At 40.6% G+C, this 9,535-nt stretch overlaps 1 non-coding gene across 1 annotated transcript; it reads right to left on the bottom strand.

Moving 5' to 3' along the window:
- Positions 1–1,813: 1,813 nt before the first annotated feature.
- LOC142873538 (U6 spliceosomal RNA) lies at positions 1,814–1,920 on the bottom strand. Its single transcript, XR_012921555.1, has one exon. It is a non-coding gene; the product is annotated as a U6 spliceosomal RNA (small nuclear RNA).
- Between the last annotated feature and the right edge of the window lie 7,615 nt (positions 1,921–9,535).

The following is a 9,535-nucleotide window of genomic DNA, read 5'->3' as shown; positions in this document are numbered from 1 at the left end:
CTTGCTTAGGATGATCTGTAACTCCTAAGCTCACTCGATCCTCCCACCTCAGCCTCCAAAGGGTGCTAGGATTACAGGCATCAGTCCCACAGCACCCAGCCCTCCATATTTTTAATTGAAAAACATAATACAGTATGTATAATATAATACTATTTGTATAAAAATGAAAAGGAGATCTCTATACTCCTTGTAGTGCATAGAAAACTTCTAAAAGGATATACAGTGGTTGTTATTAATAGCTCGGGAGAGTGCATCAGAAAGGTGGGGAAAGAGGTTTTATTTCTTAACTTACAACCTTCTTTACTATTTGAATGTTTTACCATGGGCATGTATTACTTTTGAAATAAAAAGCTACTTTTTTTCACTTTTGCAAATGAAAAAGTTAAATTCAATCAGGTTAAGGGAAGTTTCTGTAGAGAACATGGAGGGTTTTTAAAAAATTTTGTCAACTTTCTTATATAATATTTGTTCAACTCTATTGAACAAGTAAATGGTAAGAGTCTAAATTCAATCTCACTGTCTACTGATCTATCTGCCCATCCATCAGTTCTTGGTAATAGATATTAACAGTTGTGCCTGGGGAAATGAAGGGCGCTGAGAATTTCTAGTCTGTCTTCTCTATATTCATGACGGGTATCACTCACCTTGCAAATGGACGTGGTTCAGCCAAGTTGAAAACAAACGACTTCTCTAGAGTGAATGCCATATCTTACTAACATTTTAAAAGTTAATTTTGTCCTGTCCCAGATATATTACAATAGATTAAGTTAAAATTTTGGATGAAGAAGGGATTAAGATAATTTCTAGAACATATATTGGGTATTGTCATATAGCTGCACTGCATATCTGTGGGGACATCCCAACAGTTCCTTTGTCACTTGTTGCTTGTGTGTGACAGAAAAGAATCTGGAAAGAAATGAAGTCAGGACACTTAGCCTGTGGTCCTCCAGTACCACCAACATCTGACCAAGGGCGAAAGAAAGACTTATGTCAAGAGTTTTTGTTCAGTCATCAGATATTTAAGTGCTTAGTATATGGTAGGCCCCTGTACTCTAACATTCAATTTTTGTATACCATACCAAAATATAGCATATATTACGAATATGACATAATCTAGTGTAATAAAATATTCCGAAATAAAATAAGAGATATTGAGGAGCTGCCTGTATGTGAAAGAGCCAAGTTCTCCCAGATTTGTCACTCTCCTGCTTAAACCTGCAGTGGCTCCCAGTACCTTCAAATTTGGTTCACACTCCTAAGCTTGATATTCAAAATGCCTCGTCATCTATCACCTGTCTGCTTCTTTGCCCTTAGCTCTTGACACTGCTCTCATCTCCTGAGATGCCTATGTTATACCCAAACCTCATTATTTGCAGTTCCCCACTATAATTTCATAGGACTATGCCTTTGTAAATATTTCTTTTCTTGCCTGCTTGAAAAACTTGAGCCAGCCTTTCTGAGCCAGCCTTTAAGACCTGGCTCAGAAATCAGCCTTTCAGTAAAGACTTGCCTTAGTTCCTCTCTATATGTTATGTATACCTTTATTAGCAAACGTAATATGCTATCCCAAAGTTATTCATTTACATACTTAAGAAGATATATAAATAAAATATAAATAAGCCCCCATTAATGTGTAAGCTCTTTGAGGGCAGAGACCCTATCTAGTTAATCTTGATATCTCTAGTGTGTGTGGCACAGTATCTGCTGAGAAGGAGCAGCTCAATACATTTTATAAATGCATGGATGGATAAAAGAATGAATTAATGATACTGTGGCTGAAATATTTCTTTCCAGTTTGATATTTCTTTTTTTTTTTCTTATGGACCGCTTCACGAATTTGCATGTTATCCTTGCACAGGGACCATGCTAATCTTCTCTGTATTGTTCCAATTTTAATATATGTGTTGCTGAAGTGAGCACGATATTTCTTAATATAGTAACAAATCGAGTAAAACTTGCATCTCTCCTGGACTCCACGTTGTCTCTCTCCAAGGCCCAGCACAACAGGTGCTACTGCCGACATTATAACGGGGTTCCTGTAACAAACACTTCATTGAGTGTCCACTGTACAGTTGGCGCAGTCTTACATGGGGAAAGGTTAACTTAAAAACACACCAAATTGCCGAGTATCTATCATTTAAATTTTGACAGTATACTTTTAAGCAGATGCTTGAGTATCTCTTCCTGCACATAGCTAGCATCTCTCCAAACAAGCCTAGATAGCAAGCTGTCTTCTTTGGCAAATTGATTAATGGGGACATGACTCATATGCCTGGTTGCATGACATTTCCAATAACATAGTCATTTTGTTTATGGAGTTTATGGTGGGTAAAAATATCCAGGAATTTACTACCAGTGGAGGGACCACCTGTTTGCTGAAAGCACTGAAGAGGAAAAGCTGGGGAGGCAGCTTCCTTGAGAATGCTGCAAAGGGTCTAATTCTGTCCCCAGCCCGCCCCGTGACAAACTGCCTCCTCTGGGCTTAGCAGTAGCACCTGTGGAAACGAGAAAACAGCCTTGCTGGGTACCTTCGCACTTTGGTTGGCTGGAGATGGAGCTGCCCTATGGGCACCTGGAGAAACTGCAGAGCTAGCTCTTCCCAAGTCTAAAAGCAGAAGAGTACATTGAGGGGGTGATAAGGGAAGAGGGCGATGGGGAGAAGGAGAGGCAATGGAGCACTGCCGCAGTGGCAAGGAGAGAAGTAGATCTACTATGTGGATTTGAGAGTAGAAATAAGGGAGAAAAAGCATGAATGAGAGCAGGGATGGGAAGGGGTGGGGGTGGGGGACCAGTGCAGCCAGCGTACAGCTTCCACCTCACCTCAGGCATCTCACAGTGTCCTGTTGGGGAGAAAGGAGGTGTGATCTTGTCCTCTGGGAGCTAGGACTGGGCAGGAAGGTAACAGGCAAGGGCCTCACCTTCAGCAGCAAGAACAGGGCTGAGTGGGAAAGGAGGGAAATGCACCAGAAGGCCTGAAGTTTTCCAAGACAAAACAAAATGAAACAAACTGCAGAAAATCTTTAAGGATTAGGGAGAGGCTAACAAAGTCCAGGCTGATGACCAGAGTGCCAAACACCGAAGGAACAGATCAACATTTCTTGCACAATCCCTACTGCATGCTGGCAGCCAGTGACTGGCAGCTATGCAATTCAAGAAGTCTAGTTGAGTCCGGGCGCGGTGGCTCACGCCTGTAATCCTGGCACTCTGGGAGGCCAAGGTGGGCGGATTGCTTGAGGTCAGGAGTTCGAAACCAGCCTGAGCAAGAGTGAGACCCCCCCATCTCTACTATAAATAGAAAGAAATTAATTGGCTAACTAATATATATGGGAAAAAAATTAGCTGGGCATGGTGGCGCATGCCTGTAGTCCCAGCTACTTGGGAGGCTGAGGCAGAAGGATTGCTTGAGCCCAGGAGTTTAAGGTTGCTGTGAGCTAGGCTGACGCCACGGCACTCACTCTAGCCTGGGCAACAAAGCGAGACTCTGTCTCAAAAAAAAAAAAAAAGAAGTCTAGTTGGGGAAGCCAGCATTACTTAAGACAAAACAACTTCCTATTCTACTTTAGAAAAATACCTAGAGACCAGAGCTTCAGTGTAAAGAAAATCAATAAAATTTGCAGTGCTTTATATTGTACTGCTGGTGAAAAGTGGAAGGAAAGTGTTACTCCCTTTGCATTTTGAATCTCATTGTGAGGGCAGCTGAGTGTCAGGACAGGCAAGCGAACAAACGGGCAAGCACACTGTGGTTCATCTACACACGGGAGATGGTGCTGAGGCCTTTCTGGTGACTGCATCTAGAAGGAGAGGTGATGGTCTCAGTAACTGCTCAGAAAAGACCAGTGGAAAACTTTACAGGGGCCAAGGATGGGAAAGGACCTTTTTATTTATTTATTTATATTTTATAGCCAGTCAAATTTATCAGTGGGGGGTTGAATATCAACTTTAGTGACACTAATGTTAATAAGTTCTGATAACCCACTACCATCAGACCAGCCAGAAAGACCTTTTTAAAGCAGCACTTTTCATCTTGGATAGGTAAAAGCTGAGAAATAACATGATGTAATCTATAAAAACCATAAACAGTGAGGATAGACTCAACCTGAGTCTGTTTATAAAATAAGGATGAAAGGGCACCCTTTGAAACTTTTTTTGAGATAAGCTTAGAATACATATTTTTATTTATTTACTTATTTTCTTGAGACAGGGTTTTGCTCTGTTGCCTGGGCTAAAGTATAGTGGTATCATCATAGCTCACTGCAACCTCAAACTCCTGGGCTCAAGCAATCCTTCTGCCTCAGCCTCCCAAGTAGCTGGCACTACAGGCACATGCCACCATGCCCGGCTAATTTTTTAATTTTTTTGTAGAGATGGGGAGATCTTGCTATTTTCCCCAGGCTGGTCTTGAACTCCTGGCCTCAAGTGATACTCCTGGCTCGATCTCCCAAAGAGCTGGAATTACAGGTGTGAGCCACTGTGCCCGGCCTAGAATGTATATATTTTATTTTATTTATTTATTTTTTTTGTTCTCCCCGAATGTATATATTTTAAAGGAATATTTTATATAGCAAGTGAAAAAAAATCTTTAAATGATTTGGACACATTTATGAATGACAAGCTGCTAAGCAAAATTATACTGTCGAACTTCTAGGGATAATGTTAGCTAGAATAGCCATGCCCTCTAACAAAGGACTGCTGTTGGTGACAAAACAGCATGCTAGACAGATTAGATTCCAAGTGACAAAACCTTTATTCTTGTAAGATAAAATTCCTACAAACATTATGGAAACTAAGTGGTATTACTACCACTGATTTTATAATTTATGACACAAGATACTAGGTGATGTATCATTTAGGTAACATCGTATTAACCAAAGAAGAATGACATTAACCACTTTCAGATTTAAACAAACATTATGGAGAACAATTCTATATGTAAGCAGAAAGATTTAAATGTATATCCTACAGTGGGCCAGGTGCTGTGCCTCATGCCTACAATCACAGCACTTTGGGAGGCCGAGGTGAAGGGTTGCTCTAGGCCAGCAGTTTAAGACCAGCCTGGGCAAAAGAGTGAGACTCCGTCTCTACAAAAAAGAGGAAAAATTAGCCAGCGGTGGTGGTAGACGCCTGCCTAGGTACTTGGAAGGCCAAGACAGGAGGATCACTTAAGCCCAGGAGTTTGAGGCTGCTATGAGCTATGATTGTGCCACTTCAGTCAAGCCTGGGTGGTAGAGTGAGACCCTGTTTTCTAAAAAGAAAAAAAAAATCCTATAATAGAAATCTTCCTATACAGATGAAGGAAACCTTTTGAAGTTAAAGAAATTGAAAATATGCTTTTAAAACTTCTTCACCTAAATTTATAAATTAATCAAGAGAATAAGTGAAGACAGGTGGCTGCTATATAATCTCAAATAGAAACATCAGAATATCCATAATATTATAAAGTAATGCCAGAAAGAAAGAGTCAAAGATGTTTACATATAGCAATAGATAGCACCTAAGTAGAGGCAGGAGCTATTGTTAGCATTTAAATTCTTATAAATATTGTTTATGGCTTTTTGAAAGTATTTTTATGGTCATAAGTAAGTTTGATAGGATCCCAATAGTAAATTTTAATTTCTGTTGTTTTTCTCAGAAATGGGGAAGATTAAAGCGAAAATCGGAACAGGTAAGGCTATTTATAAAGAAATGATTCCTCTGTTGCTTTTGTGAAAGTCTCCAGGTACCAAACTTCCTCCTGAATGACCCAGGAGTCCTATCTTTTGCTCCTTAAAAATAAAAGACCCAGAAGAGGAGGAAGAAACTGCTTTTTAAAAAAGGCTTTCAAGCTATAAATGCAGGCTGAGTGTTTTGACTTGCTCCGTATCATGTGCCACGGTAAGTTTAGACATCTTAAGATCTGAGTCAGTAAACGAAAATGTGCCTGGCTCATGTGCATCTGTTGGATAAATCCTCAGGAGAATTGTGAAAGAAAGTACCTGATCACTTGTTCTTTCTTCAGTTCTCTTGTACTTTCCCCACTCCACCCCTAACAAGCATCCAATGCCTAATTGCTGTTCTTTTTTTTTTTTTTTTCTGAGACAGAGTCTCACTCTGTTGCCTGGGCTAGAGTGCCGTGGCATCAGCCTAGCTCACAGCAACCTCAAACTCCTGGGCTCGAGCGATCCTCCTGCCTCAGCCTCCCTAGTAGCTGGGACTACAGGCACGCGCCTCCATGCCTGTAATTTTTTCTATATATTTTTAGTTGGCCAATTAATTTCTTTCTATTTTTTGGTAGAGACGGGGTCTCACTCTTGCTCAAGCTGGTTTTGAACTCCTGACCTTGAGTGATCCACCCGCCTCGGCCTCCAAGACTGCTAGGATTACAGGCATGAGCCACGGCGCCCGGCCGTATTTGCTGTTCTTTAAAGGCTCAAAGCCCACCCATACCAATCAGATCTACCCAGATCTTCCCCCTCTTAAAACACCTACTCTTCAAAACTACATATTCCTCTTTTCTCCCCTACACAAACCCCATATTAAATGAATCTTTAGTGAGCAGGTAAGAAAAGAAGTATATTCATACTAAAGTGTAAATGACTAATAGTGGTGCTTGGCAAGCCATCTCTTACAAAGGGTAGTTCGGTTTTAAACAGTTGCTTATTGGTCAAATAATTAAATTTTCTATTATTTGCGCAAATAAGGGCACACTTTATTCCTTCCCACCAGGCTATGTATGTATATGCCTTAGAAATAGCAACAGTATTTTAGTGGAAAAATGGTAGTTACGACAGTGTCAAGAACAGCTGTTGTTGAGTTTGAGGGGAAGCTTTTAGTATGTTGGTGAAGGGGAAGAGGTGAGGGAAAGTTTGAACATGGAAGGTTTTAGTTCCTTCAGCTTCATTTTCTCTTCCTTATTTTTATGCTGATTGGGTCTCTTTTTCCTTCCCTGTCAACAGACTGTTTCAGTACTTCTTGGCTTTATTTATTTATTTTGCTCCTGCTGACAAGCTGGAGGCTGAGTTATGTGCTCACTCTGAAAATGTTCCTTTGACTCTTGCCTCTGAACTTTCTAGCCAATGCAGAGAGTAAATAGGTACTGTGCTGTATGCAAATGTAGGCATATTTGTCTGTGTAGGCCAAAGGAGGAGAGGCATGTTGCAAAATGCCTTTAGAACAAAAACAAACTTTTTAGACGGAATATTTTATAGTCTCATGAAAATAAGCTAAAGTTTCAGAAAACAAAAAGTACAGAGGAATACTTATCTATAAAATAAATTGGAAAAAAAAAAACCACACACAAAACAAAACATGACTAATACTTCAACAGTGAGTTCACCTCAAGCATCTCATGAATTTCACATGAGCCACCCACTTTTCTCTGTACCTCTGAAGATTACCATGTCACCAGCAATAATACTCTGTTGTTCAAGCACTGGATTTCCATATCAACGTATCCATGGCATTCCTCAATGTAGAATATTGTACTGCTTGCCTCGTTTGTGGTTTCTATAATAAGGTTAATTTTTGTTCCCCTACCCTCCTCACTTAATCTCATGCCACCCGCTACCTCTCTTCAATCAGTGGTTTGTTTTTTTCTTTGAATAGTTTTCCTCCATTCTTTTCTCAGTCTCTGTGTCATGATTTGAACTATCTGCAAATTACGCTGCCTTTTAAAATCCTTATCACTCAGCCACAGACGATCAACTCATTGAAAAGACAAGCTGGGGATAGAGAAGTAATGAATGAATGGTCATTTCTGGGATGACCCTGGGATATCTTCTTCCCCAAGTTTATGGTGTGCAGTAGGTAGGTCAGAAGTCACTATGGGGGCCACTTCTGGGGCCCTCCCTCTCTTAGGGCCCCAGAACCTCTTCTGGGAGCACTAAATAAAGCCACGTGGTTTGGCCCCCAAAAAAAAAAAAAAAAAAAAGAAGTCACTATGGGAGATTTCATGGCCACCTTTGTCTCTTCCTTGGTAGGCCTTTTACAAAATTATTGCTATTTCTAGATTGTATTGGAGGTGGGTCTAGCAAAAATTCCCATGCCAGAATTGTATCAAATATTTTTCATTTCCAATGGCAATATGGAAACAGCTTGCCAATTTTTAAATTTTCAGACTCATATGTTTCAAACTAAATGGAAAGTCAGCTGGAGTCTAACAAACTATTTTAATGAGCTTCCTTTCTCTCTGATGTTCCCCAGGAGATATGAGCCCAAGCAGACCCATGTGGCCCATGGAGTAACATGATCGTCTTGGCTCTGTTTAGACACCTGTGCTTTTAGCCTACCAGTAAGGGGAACAGGAGAGACAGAAAGAGATGAATAGAGGGAGAGAGAGATGAGGGCATGGAGGGCACGTGAACTAGAAGGATCGGGTGTGTACCATGCTGCTTAGGAAGTCACTACAAGAAACTCCATAGCAGCTGCAGAGGCTTGATGCAACATAGGCCAACAGTGCCTCTATGTGGGGTGTCTGAGAGTATATGGAATATGTTTGTGTGATGGGGAGGAAGGGGAGAGAGGAGAAATATATGTATTTTTTAAAGGAATTGCATGCCTTGGAGGTTCCTTTTGAGAAGATGGTATAGGAAGAAAAGCTGGAGAACCATGGACACAGAGTATACCCAGGACTCTGAGAGCACATTCTTCTAAACTTCTCCCAACTGCTTTAAAAAATCTATTTGCTAGGCTCACTCTTCTTTTGTCTCCAATCAGTCTAATGCTTGTCTATCCCGACCCACTGTAAACACCTCTTTAACTTCAACTTATCAGCACATAGATGTTAAATTCTGTATTATTTTTCACCAGATGTCCTGTTTAGTGAGTGTCTTATGTATGTGTGCATTTCCCTCTCCTGCACTGAAAGTCCTTGAGGATTTATACTGTACTTACAGAAGCTAATACACCCTCTTGTTCTCTTTTCATCCCTTTGTTACGAATTCTGGGTACTTCTCAGCAAACGTTTAACATATGACTGTACAATACTTGTTCACAAGATTTTCTTCCCTTTACAAAGTCTCTTATGATGTGATCAGAATTTATTTTCATAAATTAAAATTTGTTTATAATTTAAAGTATTTCCATAAATTTTTAGAGTGAGTGGGCTTACTTATAGTTTTTTATGTTTTAAATTCCAATGTTGTGTAACATTTCAAACGTACAGAAAAAAAGCAATACAACATACACTCCATACCTACCAACACCTGACTTATACTTGCTTCACCTCTTTGTGAACTATATGGCTAACCATATAGAGTGAACTATATGGCTAACCACCCAAGAACCTCGGCATCCCATTCCTCTCCCTTGAGATAACCACTGTCCTGAAGCCCGTGGTGTTTACTTCCTCTGCATGTTTTCAGGTTCCACCACATTGTTCAAAAGATCTTAGTCTTCCCTCCTGAGTGGCTGGCGATTGGGCCTGAGCACTTCTCCCATGGCCTAGCATGGCCATCCTGGTGCCTCCCAAAGGGCGCCAGGAAAGATGAATAAGTGCCATGGCAGAGGGTTTGGTGAATTTTTGTTGGCAGAGACACTATCTTTGCCGCAGCTGAGGATG

The sequence above is a fragment of the Microcebus murinus genome, chromosome 10, assembly GCF_040939455.1.
Source record: "Microcebus murinus isolate Inina chromosome 10, M.murinus_Inina_mat1.0, whole genome shotgun sequence".
Taxonomy (NCBI): domain Eukaryota; kingdom Metazoa; phylum Chordata; class Mammalia; order Primates; family Cheirogaleidae; genus Microcebus; species Microcebus murinus.
The sequence above is the reverse complement of the archived record's forward strand: the minus strand, read 5'-3'. Positions and strand labels throughout refer to the sequence as shown.